This window comes from Cyanistes caeruleus, chromosome 5 (assembly GCF_971803275.1).
Source record: "Cyanistes caeruleus chromosome 5, bCyaCae1.hap1.1, whole genome shotgun sequence".
Lineage (NCBI taxonomy): Eukaryota > Metazoa > Chordata > Aves > Passeriformes > Paridae > Cyanistes > Cyanistes caeruleus.
The window spans coordinates 33,441,833-33,458,818 of NC_141705.1; the positions used below are offsets into that span (position 1 = coordinate 33,441,833).

The window sequence follows — 16,986 nt, forward strand, 5'->3', positions numbered from 1 at the left end:
GTCTAACTATAGGAATCAGGAACATTAAAAACATTTTTTTAATATGCTGAATTCAATTGGAAAAGTGTCTTTTGAGATAAACACTCCAATTGAAATCACTGTTATCATTCAAGGTAGCTTAAAGAAGGCAGACAAATTCTCAGACAGCAACCAGAGGACATATGTAACTAGATAAGAGGCAAGAGGTGAAGGATTATGGTGTTAATTTGGTAACATACACATGAATCAGCATGGGTTTTCATCTATTCCCACTGTGAATTTTATTCTTTCATCTATTAGATTCACCTATTGTAAGGGCAAACGCTAGTAAAAAATTTATCAGTTAGACTGGGAAAAGAAGAGTGAATTTTGCTACAAGATGTTCTTAGAAAACATGAGAAATACTCCATTTATTAAAAAAACCAAACTGGACCAAAACAAAAGGCCCCACAAAAACCAAAGCCAAATCAATCCGTATACTTTAAGGACCTAGGAGCTACAAGCAGTGGGATTTATTCCCTTTTGCCTTCCCCTTCGTGTTTTTTTCAGTAGCTGTACATTACCTATGCTCCAAGAACCAGCAAGAATTTTAAGTTCAACTACAATTTTGCCTTCACAACACAAAAAAAATGCTACCTGAACCGGATTCATAGCATCTCACGTAAGCTCAAGGATATTCATATATAACAAGCTTTCTTGGAGGGGGCTAGTTTGATGTTGTCTAATGTACCTGCTCAAAACAGAGATTCTGAAACAAGATATCAAATTGTTCACTAAGTTAGCAGAAGCTGGACCTTGTAAAGCAAAAGCACAGTCTCTCAGGGAAAGAGTTTGACTGTTGCATTTGTAAGCACCCCTTGCTGGATACAGTCAGTCAAGGACTTGTCACAAGCTGTAAATGTGCTATGCTTTTACTGACACCATCTCCAGCAGGGGAAAGAATATACTGATAGCCATTCTCAAAGGATAAGATGTTTTAAAAATATTTATGAAAATAAACAGAGAATACTACTAACTTTCTGATACAAAGTGCCAAGTGTTTCAAAAGGGAATGCAGTTTCAGATCATATTGCTAATGTTTGTTTTCTTAAAATGTTGACAGACTGCTCAAAACCTGGTGACTAAACTGGTAAGATTTATCATAAACAGTAAGATCTGAAGTCACAACAGAGGAAGCAGCAACACTATACAGAAATAGGGAAATACATGAGATTCTGATCTCATTAACTGACTAGATGAGAAACTGAGGCAATTATTGGGTAAAATGAAGTGTTGTTCAGGTAGACCTTATGTATTCAGAGCCAAGAGAGCTATGTGTAAGAATCATGTCTCATTCCATAGACTGTTCAGGAACAGCAGGCACCTACAGTTCTGCTGCCCTGTGTGACCTTAGGAACTCCTGACTCACCGGAGTGGAGAATCTCAGTTCACATTTCTAAGGACACTACTGTCAAGTGAGCATCTTATTTCCATGAAAGGAGCCTTGGTTGCCTGAGCCTTCACTGCAAAATGGATATGCTTTCTGCATATGAAATAAAAAGGGGAAAGAAAAAAGTACCTGAAAAATCATTTCAGTGTTTTCCCCATAATTATTCCTGAATACTGTGGTATTATCAGCATAACACTGGACTCAAGTATTTCATTCCAATTTTTTTAAACATGGCTGTTATATCAATGTATTTCACTGGTCTAGCTTTTTCATTTTTCCTTATTATGGGATTTTTTTTTTTTTAAAATCTGTGGTATATGTTTCTGTTTCTCCTTGAGATAAATAGCATGTATAATAAAATTATTTTTTAAAAAAGCAACAGAATATAAAAATTTGAGTACAAGAATGGCATTCACTTGTTTCCAAAATCATAATTTTACATGCTTGGTAGTCCTGGTAACTGCAAAACTGTTTCCTCAAATTTAGGCGAAACAGTTTCACCTTTGGCAAACAGAAGAACCTTAAAAATTCTTTATTGTAGAAGTTTGACAGTATGAACTAATTTGAAGGGGGTGATAATATGTCCCTGTCCAAAAGTTTAAAAATTTAAACTACCTCACTTTTTACAGATCACAGTTTCATGTAACTAAATAAAATGAATCTATCTAGGAAAATGTCCTTTTGGCTTTGATAATATCACCTCGGATAACTTTAGAAATTTAGGGAAACAGAAGTAGTGAAAGATTTTGCTTATTACTGACCTATGCTGCAGGTTAGGTTGGAATAGAGTCTTCTTGTTAGCATGAGAACAACATGACCTCCAAAGTCGTGTCCCAACGTAAGAAGCTTTACTGTTCTAACAGACTCAGTAATAGGTAGGATTTTTTTTATGAAAACAGTGATCTTACTACAGCCCCTGGTTGGACTGGTGTTATCACAGTATAAATACTATTTATACTGATTTAAGTACAAACACAAGAGTGAAATCTGATAAACTTTGCTGGAACTTCCTTACAGCAACCCAAATGGAATTCAACTACAACTTTATACTGTACATGAGCTTGATGAATATATTGAAGAACATGAGACTCAGTGATGATTCTTTTTCTAGCCTCTGGTGAAATACTACATATCAACAGAAAAGGTACAACTGCCAGAGAAGATTTAATAAAACATGAACACACACACACACTACATATAATTGTACGTATCTGTGTATGTATGTTTATCTATATGAAAAGAAAAAGAGAGATAAACAGGCAATAGTAAGAATGTAAACATCAGTTCATATTAGCATGTTTACCCAAAAAATGAATGAGTTCGCCAACCTTTTAAGTTTTAAGTGTAACTTAAGTGACTATAATGGTACCACTGTGATGGGTAAGGTCCTTTTATGGCTATTTATCTACCTTACAGCACCTAATATCTGTGTAACAGTACAGGGACACTATATTACTATACACAATAAATAGTCATTGAATCAATATAAAATTAAATCAGGACGTAAAAGTATGATATAGCTAAACTTTGAGTCATTCTAACTCATATCAGTACACTTCTCCAAAGGTATCTCTAAAGCTCACAACTTTTAGGAATATTTTTGTTTCTTTTTAGTGGAAGAGGGAGTGCACTTACTGACCTGATAAAGCAGTTTAAGTCTACATATTTATAACAAATTTTGCTCTTCATTTGACCTTACAGACAATGTTTTGGATGTGATAACAAAGCCAGGGAAGAAGTGTTCTGTAGTACCTCTCAACAGGTTATAGAAATGACAAATGGAATTGTTTTCCAAGCAAAATAAGCTTATATTCCTTTCCTAAGAATGTACTGAAGTTGAAACAAAATGATTAAAAATTTTACTGCCAAGGGACAATTAAATTGGTCAAGTAAATTAGGCTTAAATTATGTTTGATAAAGGGTTGGAAGCATGACCTTATGTGAATCAGTGATTTTGCAGATTAGTTTTTACTTTATAATCACCCAAAAACAAATATAAAGAATTACTAAAATAATGTTATGAATTTTGAGCTATACTTTGTTTATGGTACATTCTTAAAAGAAGAATGAAATTTTCAACAGTATATTTTTTAACATTTGAGATCACAAAGTACCTCAGTTTAATAAAGAAAATATTTTGTATGAGGCTAATAGAGATTTAAGAGTATTTTTGATAGACTGTTACAATAAAAAGATCTATTATCTGTTATCTTCAGTATTTTGGTAGTCAGAGGTTGGAGACAGGTGACATTACAAAACTTATAGTTCACAGTAAATTTAAAAAAAACACAGTAAATTTTTTTTAGCAGAACTGTGAAACTGAAAAGTTTGGGACTATTACCTAGATGAAGAGTCAAAACAAACAGATAATAAAGCAATATATTGTTCCTTATCAACAACTAAATCTTCAAACTCCGTATAGTATGACTGCAAATGTATCCTAAACAATCATGGATGAACATCAACCACCTCTATTTACTTAGAAAATTAAGTACATATTTGCTTCCTCAGGCAGTAATTCTTACCAGAACGTGCAAATAAGAAAAAAATGTCATGAAATCTTAAACTTACCACTTATAAACTTTAAGTAAATCTCTGAGCTATGCTGCACCATAGAGTACGGAAAAAACCCAAAAACCTATGATTGAAATTAGTTTCTGGCATATGAAGTAGAACTGTGCCTTCAATCTACAGTAAGTGAATTTACAGCTTAGTTGAGTGAATGTAGCATTTTAACATCATTTTGCACATTTAAGAATTGCAAGACTGGCAACCTTTTGGGTATTTTGATCACTGGCACACAATACTTTGTGTTCAAGGCGAACCTTCATCCAGGATGCAAAGCTGGTGCTGAATTATAATTACCTTCAAAAAGATTGCAAGCCTGTGGGTATTAAGCTTTGCACTCACCAAGCTGAACCAGAAAGATTTATGCAATCTGCTCTGGGACCTGACACTTATTCATACAGTAGATCAGATAAGTGCATTCTGAAACCTTGAAGTTTATTCTCATCACAAGTTTTGCATATAAGGACTCAACCAATAGACCTTTTTTAGTGCTGATCAAAAGCACTTCATTATGAGCTCAAGCAAAATCACTGTACAACCACACAAAAAAGGAAAAAAAAAGAAAGGAAAAGGGAAAAAAGAAAAGGAAAGGGAAAACCTATAAAGTTTTTGTTGTCTTTGCTCTTGTTTGTCTGGAAATACTTTGTCAGATATGTTTGCTTTCCAATCTCGGTCTATATAAATAACAGAAGACATCTGAATCAAAATACAATAAACCATATTTTTCTTAGCTTTATGTCATCCATTTTCATCAGAAAGCTAAATAAGCACAAACCAGAATTTGTCCAAACATAATAAAGATTTTAAAAGTAATGAATTAAAAGATTTTACTGTTCATTTGCAGTTAACCAATCATCCATGCTGAACTGGATTTGACTCAGTATTGACCCATGGGATACATCTGGGGATCCTGGACTCCATCTAGACCTCAGTCACTGGTCACAACCCTCTGGCCTTGACCCGTCACCCATTTTTTAAGCTCACCTGTCTGCTCATCCAGCCCACACTTCCACAGCTTCTTTATGAAAGTATTATGGGATTCAGTGTCAAAAGACTTACTGAAATCTAAATAGACAAAATCTACTCCCTCTTCATCCACCAAGCCAGACACTCCATCACAGAAGGTTATCAGGCTGCTAATGTCAAACTTCCGCTTGTGAATTAATGCTGACTTGCAATGGCATCAGCTTTAATGGATGCAGCCCATCACTGCTCATGGACTTATGCACATCCAGATTATTTAAGTATTCCCTGAGCTGATCCTCTTCCACTGAGGGTACACGTTTCCTGCTCCAGATTTACCCCCTGGTTCCCAGCAGGTATTTCTGAAGGCTTTTTTACAAGTAAAGACTGGGTCAAAGAACGTATTCAGTACTTCAGCTTTCTCCATACTATCACCTGTACACTGTCCCATTCATCACCAGTCTCCTGATTTCTCTTGTCTTCCTTTTGTTGCTTATGTACCTGTAGAAGTCCTTCTTATGGTATTTAACATCTTTCACCAGATTCAACTCTAGCATAAACAATAGCCGTGATGTTTCAGATTTCATAAATCTAAATATCATAGGAATATCTATCTAGTCTAGAATTATACATTTTTTTTCCCCCTTGTGGTCACATCCAACAAGATAAATTCTTGTTTTCTAGATTCTAAAATTCTAGAATTGTGGACTGTTCTGATTCATCTAGCTTACACAGATGATCATACGTGCAAGTTCCCTTCTGTGCACTTTTTAGACGGATCTGAAAAATATGTTCAAAAAGCAAAATAAATCTATTGCTAAGGTATGAAATGTATCATGGGAAGTTTTCACCGCTCTCAGCCATTAATTCAGAATGGTGATTTAAGTGAAATCTTGAGCTTTTCCACTACCTCTTAAACTGCAATTTTTCCCAAAGCAGAAGTCATTTCTCACTGCTATCTTCATGAATTCATGTTGCTTTTCATAAGAGAAGAAAATCTGTGAGCAATATCAGCTAATTTTTAGAGACAGAGAATAATATTTTTATGGTAACTTCCAGCAGAGTCTGCCAAGAGTGCAGGAATTCAAAACAACTACAAAATCTCTAACTTATATAACAATGCAAGTCAGTAGCCATTAAGCTCAATAGTCTAATTCACTCTTTGAGTTCAAATATTCATTATTTTTGTCAAGTGCTTATTTTGAAATATATGTTTTCCCCTATTTGATTCAGAGTGCTTGTATTCTGTAATTTATTTCTTTGATGTTCACCAAAGACTGATAACTGTCACTGAAGTATGGAAGATGGTCATTTGAAGGAAGCATGTTTTGATGAATAACCTCTTCAATTACTTCTATGTAGTAATATCTACAGATTCATACTACATATTTACATTTCTTCTAAAAAAGTCTTCATCCTTAGAAAAGTTTGGCATAGCTAAAGAAAGCAACTAAGCACCTGGTGTGTAATACCTCATTTTGCATAGAAAACTGGCAAACTGGTTTGCATGGTACTTTATTTGGAGTTATTTTGGGCCCCAAAGCAAATACATGTGTTTTAGTGGCAGCCCAAATGACTGTTTTGTCACTGTGGTCTTGTATACCAGTATTAATAACAAATACCACTTAAATATATTTTTTCTGCTGAAGTTGAATGATTACAGTGATAAACTATCTCCTTTACCATTATTCTTGATATGTGTCAGATGTATGATGTGACAATTCCTTATTATTAGCAATTCCTTGAGAGTGAGATCACAGAACAGAAATTGAGTCATTTGTCACTAAATCAAAAAAAGATGCCTCCATTATAAAAATGGATGTCAAATTTTACATGCATCAGCTGCTTAACTTAAGAAAAACTATAAGCTGCAGAAATCCCTAGAAGACATCAGTAGCAAACCAAAATTTAGATTAACGTAATAAAATAGTAATCAGAACAAATGCAAAGCCAAGCAAGAACAGCCACCCCATCAAGAACTAAAACCACACATAAAAATGCAAAAATAAACAAAAAATCCCAAAGACTCGAAGAACAGAGGAAATAGGAGGAAAATTAAGCTAAACCATCAACTTAACAAAAAAAAAAAGAAAAAAGCTCCACCAAATGCAAAAGACATGAAAAACCAAACCCAGCTGCCAACAACCACTGCATAAAAAAATAGTCTAAATTAATGTTAATTTTGGTCATATCTTTCCATTAAATGCTAATTTGAGCTGTGTGTGTTTTGGGATTGTGCGTTGCATGTTTTTGCAAATAAATTCAAGGACTGCATCTCCTTCAATTTCCAGAGACTGAGTTACATAAAAAGGACTAACATAATTTTCTAGTTCTATGTCATTATTTGTAGCTGATGATTTCTTCTATTTGATTATTTGATTACATTACCTTGTTTGTGACAACGAGTAAGTACATCTTGATTAGTATGTATTAGGGATGAATGATTTACAGGTTAGACAAAAGCTGCCTTTTGCCAGTCATCATCTTGAAGACATGATCATTTATGGAGATAAGGAAAACGAGACTTGCAGGGACAAGCAGTATTTTTATTCAGCTTAGTGAGAGCTTAGCTGCCAAAAGAAGCTGCTGAACCAATAGAACAACTCCTGGTCTTGTATTCCACCCTCTTCAGTACTGTGTTAGCATTGAGCGCCTCTGAACAGAAGTAGTACTTACTAAAATGGCAGCAAAATCAACCTGGGTAATTTTCTGCCTTTTAAAATTGTTCAGTGGCTCAGAGAGGAACATAGAAATACTGTAGCTGATGAAAGGGCAGACAAGTGCAGTGCAGAAGCTGGGAAAGAAAAAGTAAATGAGGGAGCAAAGGAAGAGGAAAGGTAAATGATGTCCCCTCTTTTTGCTGAAAGAGAGAACTCATAGCTGGGAAAAACCAGAGGCACCTGCATCACACGCACCATTCTAAAGTTCTGTCGCATTTATTTAACTCATGTATTGAGAACAATTATATTTAAACAACATTACGTTTTCAAATAAATCTGACAGTGGAACAGCCACATTTTTATAAGTAGCAGGCTACTAAGCAAGTCTCCAGAGAAAAATCTGCTGAATTTGAAGAGATACATGCAAGATCCACTCCCAAAGTGTCATATTTTAAATCCAGAACTTCATGTTGATGTGGCCAAAATAACTGTCCAAAATCAGTCACACCTTAGTGTGGCTGAATACAGCCTGAGGAACTTTAACAGTTGTTGGTATATGTGTTGAACATAAGCCCCCTAGTCCTCTTTTCTAAAAACAGCTTTATTTTCCTAGCTTCATTGCTTTATGCCAATCTACAGGAGCTTGAATTTGGGAGATGAGAATAATCATTTTAAACTGAGAACAGAGCACAGCCCGAAATGTAACAAATTGTCTTTGAATACAACTTTAGATCCTCAAAACCAAAACAATGATATAAATGTTAGGAAGTCAATTTACAGTAATATGCAGTGCTATATCTTTAAAGAATCCAAGATGAGTCATTCTTTCTCTTTCCTAATGAAAATGATGAAACTCTTTAATCGAGATCTTTGTCAGGAGATGAAATTCATGAAGAGGGGGAAGGTGAAGAAGTATCTTAAAGCTACTCATTGATCTCCACTGTGTGTAACAAGTCTTGAAAGATACTTTGATAAAATAAAATCACTGTGGCATCGAAAAGGCACACTTATGTATTCCTATGATTATCATTTCTATATAAGCATAGAGATCTGTAGGGTTTTTGTCTTTGCATATTCCATATTTAATTCCTTTTGTAATTAATTTGACACAAAGCATTATCTTCTTATGAAATGTACAAAAATTAGTAATGTATTTTTAAAAGTAAACTAATAAACCTACAAAAAGCCTCAGAAAGAGATGAAATGAAAAGAAAATCAAGTTATGAAAAGAAAATGAAGTTGAAATAGATGCTTTATAGTCAGTCTTTTAAGAAATCTGACAAATGGCAACACTATCATTTTTTCTGCCTCTTTTTAAAGTGCTTTCTGTATGACAAAGATCTAATAAATAATAGTATATATATATATATATATATATAGTATATATATATAAAGATAAACATATCAATTTAAAACTCCCAATGAAACTTTGAAAGTCTGAAAAATGGTTCACAAATTCAGAAATTATTCACAAATATTACAGAACACAGCTTCCAGAAATCTGTAAATTACAAACATGGCAGTGGCTCAAATAGTATGATTACACTTTTGCAGAAGTACTATGATTAAATATGATTAAATATTAAGCTGTTCATGATTAAGGTTATTTATATGTCTCAGAGCAGAGGCAATGAGATCAAGCAGCTGATCAAATCCTTTGATTGAGGACACAGCACTTAGGCAAGAATGACCAACTGCATGACAGGGATTATTTTGCTGATAATTATGTAGAAAGGAATATGAGGTATAGAAGATCACAGATTCACATAAGTCAACATACATTTCACTGCTATGAAAAAAGTAATTGGATTTGGAACTGCAATAAAAGGTAGCTTGCAATACATAGGAAATCAGTTTTCTGTCCTCTCTGTCACTGGAAACACACCAGGTGCTTCTTGGGTCCAATTTTAGGAATGTAGCTTTGTGGAAGATACAGCTCAGAAAATTATAGGAAGCATGGATTTAGGGGAAAAAAAAGAGACTGCTGAAGGATACATGAATGAGGGGAAAAGAAATATTCTTTACAGTCTTGTTTAACAGGGCAAGATTTATTGAATTTAAACTGTAATAAGAAAAACTCAAATTATGCACTATCAAAAAACCTTCAAACTATGATTACAGAAAGGCATCATAAAAATTTGTCAGAGATGTCAGAGGTCTTTAGAAGCAAGTGAAAAAAATGTTTGACAGGAATGACTTTAGCAGAGCAGATTTTGCCTTTGGCAGAAGATTAAATGACCTCTTGAGATACCTTCAAGCCCTGCTTTTCTAAGATTTAAATAGCACCTAGAAAGTGAATACAATTTTTTTAAGATCACCTTAGAAAAGTAAATGAAAGGAAACTAAAGACATGGAATCTTTGATAATAAGTAAAAAACAAACAGCTCCCCCCCGCCAAAACACTCCCCAGTTAAAAAATCCAATAGAGGTATAAGAGTTACCTCGACAGTTGTATCATTGTGCTTTCTGTGATGATAAAATGAGTTATACTATATTACTAGAACAGACTTGAGCAGAAGAAATACAACATTAGCATGTGGAATGCAAAATTAATTAATCAGTCACAACAAATGTGGCATCTTGGAAGCAGAGTTTACTAGAATTGCTACCTCCAGCTATGGTTCTTAAACCTTATTAAAAAGTTAGACTACTTTGATAAATCAAAAATACTCTAGCATGATTGAAGCAGACATTGAACTCTGTCTTGTCAAGTAGGGGGGTGTGAGAGAGACAGAGAGAGAGAAAGAAAGTGACACAGTTTAAGTAATCTGGTTTAAGGGACGACAGAGCAAAGACAATGGAAAAAAGAAATGTGCATACTTTGGCACAGCTACTGTATAGAAAACATGGTTTTCTGTTTTGCATTGCAACACTGAATTGTTTTACAATTTTCTCTTGAGATAAAAGTTCCATGGGGAGTAGTGGAGAATGTAGTCTAATTTATTTTAATGATCAGAGCAGTCAATTAAGTGCCTGCACTTACAAGAGAAGGACTTTTTATGTCTGGTCATTTTCTTCATAAAGATTTCTCTAAACATTGGATGACTGCATTTGGGAAATGTGAGTAGCCATTATTCTCTTAATGACTACGAAATTCTATAAAGTATTGCTATTATGCATCCTTCAAAATAAGATTCCTTTTTGAATCCTATGATTTTTACAAAATCCCCATGCTTTATTCCAGATTTTGCAATCTAGATAACATAAACATGTTCTTCTTAAGTAACTACTAGCTATAGTCTGTTGAAACAGGAAAACCTATTTCTGAAGATTAAAACAAAATAACAACAACAAAAAACCTAACAAAATAAAACAAAACAAAAAAAAAAAAAAAAAGAGAGAAAACGTTATTTTTCATCCCAAATGCCTGGAATGGATCTATTTTGAAAAATTTGTTCACATTTTTCTCCAAGTTTTAATGGAAAGATATAATTGAGAATGGTAATGTCCTTTAAATGGTGTTCAATATAACATCAAAAAACATATAAAAATAATATCGTCTTTGGTGAAAAGAATGAGAAATGGCGCTGTTGAGAATTTCAATCAATAAGATGCTGGCACTGACAGGCAGTTACCTATCACCTACTATGGCATCTGAGAAGATTAACCAAACAAACCCTTACCCTTGGAGTCCTTACAGTACCTCTTGCAGGCATGGGAGCTGCAGGATTTAAAGTAGGCAATCAAGAGAAACTGTGAGCCTTCAACTGCAACAGACTTCAGTACAGTAGAGCAAATCCTTTTGCCTCATCAATTTTAGAAAACAGATGCTGCAAGATAAGGAATACATAGGTGTTACAGAGATGTCTCCCTCTTATTTTCTTTCTCATGCCACTTGCCTTCACACTGTTTTTTTTGGTGATGCTTTGTTGTAGCATGTCATATTCTGCTTCTCCCTATAGCTCTCTCTCACTGTGAGGTTTGCCTCAAGGTTTTCCCTGCTTTTTCTTTCATGCTCCTATAAATGTACCTCAGCCTTTGTAACTATTTAATCTGTTTCTCCAACATGTAAGTAAAATTAGTGGCTGGATATATAAGTAGATATGTTAGACTGGAATTAGTTATGTTAGACTAGAATTATCAAGATATATTTCAGTTCTCTTATTACCTGATTATGTCTTTCTTCATAAAGCTACCCTGCTTTTTATCTTGTTACATATTTTCTCTTCAATCCCATAGTGTCCTATGATGCCTGTATGTGTTATGTCAAAAAAATAGAAACCAAATGCAAGACTCATCTAACTTTCATCACAGTAATGTCAAAGCACTCACAACTACCAGTGTAAGAAAATTAAGATGAACATGTAAATACTTATTAATGCATTTAAACTAAAATCAAATACCTTTTATATCATTTGCAATTTGAATACCTACATCATTCAGAGAATAGACTGTAGAATAGTTTATTCTACATATAGACTATGGAGTACAATATCTTTCTCAAGCATTTATTATCTGCCTCTTGATTTAAATAGGTTGCACTAGAAAACTTGTGGCTAAATAATTTAAAATTATCATAAATTACAAGAGAATGAAACTGAAGTAATTAAAGACATTTAACCTCAAAGCTATCTGGTCTACCTATAATTAAAAACATAACAGTAACACAGATGTGAATCTGAAACAAAGTCTCACCGTGTTTCTCTCCCTTATGACTTTTAAAAGTAGCACTCCTTACAATGAAACCACAAATATCTGGGAATATAATGGATTTTAGCTGCAGATTTAAATATTCCTATTTTCTAGATGGTGTAAAAAGCTTTCCTTTGCACAGCTCCTTGATCTCAATTGCAGAATACATTGCTTCAATGACAACTCTATCAAAATAAAGAAACATCTGTATTTTATAGACATATATATTCTTATATATATATTCATGCACACACACGCACACACTATATATATATATATATATATATATATATGTGTATGTATATATATTTATATATATAAGTCCTGTATATATATATATTCTTTTTTTTTTTTTTGTGGGGAAAAGAATGTGTGATATCTCATGTTAAGAATAAATCTCAAAACACATATACAAGCACCTTGATTCAGTATGGCAAAAAATGTGACTTCTAAATTTTTTTAGCATTGTGTCAAGTCCAAATAACTTGGTAATTTTCAGCTGACATAAATATATATAAATGTGGAATATATAACTAAAATATACTATATGGGGAAGCTATTTCCTGCTGAAGGGAAGCAGTCTAAAAGTTTTAAAGATACTTCAAATATATGGCATTATTAATATATTAACAATAAAGAAAAATTCCTTAAATTTCATTAAATTATTCTTCTAATGCACACTAAATAGTAAGTGATGTAGGAGCAATAATAATTTTAAACCTAAACATGCCTATTACAAAGGCACTTAGTCTCCATAAGAGAAAAATTATGCTTTAGAAAATGGATTTTAATCATCAGTGAAATTTCACTCATTAACAATTACTCTGCAAAGCAATAATAAATCAGGATGTTTGTTTTTCATAAGGAGACATTTAACGGAACTAAAATATTGCAAAGCAACACTTACATATTGCGCCATGAAGGAGGAGGGAATTTAACTTTCTTAAACAATACAATGTTTCAGGTTTTTTTTAATTTCAGCATTCCTTATGTGAAACATTATTCAACTATATTAACAGTAATCTAATTAAATTTTAATTGGTCAGATTCTGGGTTGCCATACAATTTTAACTGGCTGAAGTCAATGGGATTCTTAGGGTATTACAATGCAGAAGTGAATTTGTTGCATATTTGGTCATAATTATTGCAGTTGTTTACAGGCAAATGTACTACTAATAAATAAAATTATAGAAAGATGACTGTTTCCATTGCCATTTAAATATTCTCATGAAAATTTAATATTTTTATGAAAAAAATTAACAGAAATTCATGGTAGTAATTTTGTCAGGTCTCTTGGACGTTGCTGAAAAATGTACTTTATTTCATATGCACAAAGGAAACACAAAGAGCAACTAGTTATGGTAGCATTGATGATGAACTTCTAGTCATAAATCAGGTGCAATCTTGCTGTAAGAACTTTATAATGTGGTCTGTATGCTGGCAGACCGATTTGAAATGGCAAAGAAATTAAAGTTAGAAAAGAAACACAGATAACCAAGGAGTATTTACATAGACCACATCCTTTAACAAAAGCCAGCTACTGTATCAAATAAGGTACAAAAGGGTGTACTCCAAAAGAAGTGCAGGGGGACTGGGCTCCATTTGGGCTGACAAAGAGCAAGAGGAGCACACTGAAAGCTAAGATGAGATAGGGAAAGTAACTCACTAAATGGAAGAAGGATTTCTGAAAAAGAGCTTTTGTTTCAGTCTTGACTGGAAATCATAATGGAAAATAGAGTCTATTAATTGTATAAAAGGAGTAATGAGACAGCCTTGGAAATGACAGTACATTAAAGACCTTTACTATTAAAAAATATTAAAAGTAGCAGAACCAATAAATTCAACCTATTGTACTAAAAAGCTTTAGCAGTATCCTAATATTTAGCTGTTAAATGAAGTATCAGAAGAGTAAATGGTACATGAAGGGAAAAAAAATGTATGTACTGCTGGGGAAAAAAAGCAAAAACTATTTAGGAATAGTGGATCTGCTTTCAATGCCTAGGAAATTGCTGGAATAATGAAATCTTTTTTATACTAACCTAGACACAAGCAAAAATATTAAATTATATGGATTTATATAAAACAGATTATACAAAACTAAAAAATATTTTTCTCAAGAAAATTTTTGGAAAAATAAATTTAAGGAGACTTAAAACTTGATGTTGATGATGCATGTAAAACAATCTTCTCTATGGTATTACATAAGACCAAAACCAGAATCACACAGCATAAGGATGTCGTGTTGCAGATCTGTCACAGAAATATGAATGTAATAAGGGATGATCTGAAAACATGGCAGGCTAAAATACAAACAGATTACAGATTAAACATTTGGTTTCTAGCTAAAAAGTATGAAGTTCATGAAGCTCCTGTTGAACAGCTCTGTGTAGCCTTTGCTAGGAGACTGGTTCTTTCCAAGTGAAAGGCACACACACTACAATAACTGAATTCCTATTAAATAACTATTTCAAGCCGAAAGTGATTACAGCTTCCTAGAAGAAAATAAAGCCCAGTGCTAAGGAAAGGGCTGCAAAGCAACAAAAGAACCTTCTATAAGTAAGCATACTCCTGTTGCAATCATATCTAAAAATATGTGGTTCAGCATGTGCATTTCTTATCACTAACACATATCCAAAAGAATTGGAGTCAAAAGGTTTGTTTGATTCCACAAACTTAAATGAGATCTGACTCTTTTTATTAAATGTACAGTATAGATGCTATGTTTTTACTTATAACAAATAGTAAAAATTCTTTGGAGCATTTTCTTTAACCTCTACAGTGGCAATATATTAAGCTTTGGCAAAGTGAAGAAGTCTAGGCACCTCAAGTGGGTTGAAAATTGAAGTGTTCTTGTTCTAGAACTAGATTTTTAGTTCTAGAATGCCTGCTAAAATATCCTGAGGTGCCATGAATACACAAAAATGCCAAAATGCTACTGAATGCAAGTATGTGGTGTACATTTTTTTCATACAGACCTAGAACATACCCTGTCCTGAAAACGTCAGTAATTAATTTGTGACCCATCTTGACGAACTGCAGAATTTAGGTCACTCTTTAAAGACTTAAAACTAATGAACTGGTCAAAACAAAATATGAAAAATCTTGTGGTGTGCCACAGAGTGCTTCCATCTGTCCACCCCCACACCCCTTCCTCATGTAATTTACAAAAACCTAGTGTAATAATCAATATATGATTATCTGGATGTTTAATTTAGAGACTAAAAATCTCGAATCTGTTTTTCCCTAGTCCTGTCACAGCCATCAAAGCTATCCACAAAAATATCTATACTGAAGAATGGAATGGATGGGCCAGATAGCAAAGGCAGACACAGGAAGAAACATGATGATGTATATTAGGAATTTGCATTGCTGAAGAAGAGAGGAAAGAGAACTTAAAATTCAGGTCTGCCTTGTAGGTTCCTAAGTACTTGATTGTATCCAGCACCTTTCATTATAATCCTGAGTCCAGTTAATGATAAAAATATATTAAATTTACAGCATCCATCAGTAAAAAAACTATTGTGTTTGATTTGTTAGTATCATCAGATAAGATAGTAAGTTATTTTTCACTTATTTCTTTCAACTTTCACTGTGTTTTCTTTGACAACAGCCTTGTTCCCTATTTTAAATCACTAGAGTTCAATTATAATCAAAAGACAGGCATGAAAACTCAATATGTGGACTAAGCCATGCACAGCACAAGGCTAAGTCTGTATTACAAAGAAAGCAGCATTGCATTTTGGAGAAATATGTGCTTTGGAAAAGTAACCTAAGCACATAAGGAGGCATGACATCACAAATTCACAGTGAGCAAGGTGTGCTCTCCACGAAACTAGAGAAGTCCTGTCTACATGAAGTAATTTTTTCTCACTCATAAATTAAACAGGAATATTTCTACATACACAACTTCAGAAAAGAACAAAAAACAGAACAGTAAAACAAAAGCAAGGAGATTTTGTGCACTTTACAGTAGTCTCTTAGGAGTATTTTCAGTGCTTAGTCTCAGTTTATTTCTGTATCTGAAACACCTAAATTTTCCTAGCAGTAAGTAGTACTATCTAGAGAAAATATCCATATCCTTCTATTCTTTTCATGTTTTCTCCTAAAAATACTCATATATCTCCAAATATAATATTAAACTTTATAACCTGTTGTGTATATCAAAAGTAATCAAATAACATCCCTGCTAACACAAAGTCCAGGAAAATGGCCAAATGCAATTTGAACAATGTAACTAAATTTTTTTGGAAAAAAGGTTTTATGCTGAAATTTGATTTAATGACATAATCTTAGAGGGAATTTTAGTCTTTAAAATACTATTTTCCCAGGATGTGACATCAGGTAAAAACTGGATCTCTGGACTGAAATCTTTGTTTTAATGTACTAATGAGCAAATTCTGGCCCATCTTCTTTCCATTTCACTAGTTGCATTTTCAAAGTTGGGGTGACATAGGCTGTTCAACTGCAGTTGCTATCTCTTGCTTTCTGCCTAGAAATTAATTTTTGTTATCAACTATTATGGTTTCTATGGTAAATCTAACTTAGGATCTTAATGGCTGAAGCAAAAGCAGCTCTCAGCCAGGAAATTAAAAAAAAACCCCGGGTGGAATACTGGCAAAAAGTTTATATTGGGAGCTTTTTGGTAGCAAAGCCAGACCTCAGGCAAAAGTGAGTTGTCAGATTTTTGATGTTACCAAGTACTCAGGTTCTGTTTAGTAGCAGAAATGGGAAAAAACAAAACAAACAAACAAACAA

General features: G+C 33.5%; 1 protein-coding gene across 15 annotated transcripts in view; it reads right to left on the reverse strand.

Moving 5' to 3' along the window:
- The window catches only part of TENM3 (teneurin transmembrane protein 3), an 843,796-nt gene that overhangs the window by 737,986 nt on the left and 88,824 nt on the right, over positions 1-16,986 (reverse strand). For 9 of the 15 annotated variants that reach the window (XM_086889918.1, XM_086889906.1, XM_086889899.1 and 6 more), the window contains exon 3: positions 11,223-11,369. The exons of the other annotated variants lie outside the window; for them this stretch is intronic. The gene's annotated coding sequence lies outside the window, so the exon portion shown is untranslated. The remainder of the gene's footprint in view (positions 1-11,222; positions 11,370-16,986) is intronic. 15 annotated transcript variants of the gene reach the window in all.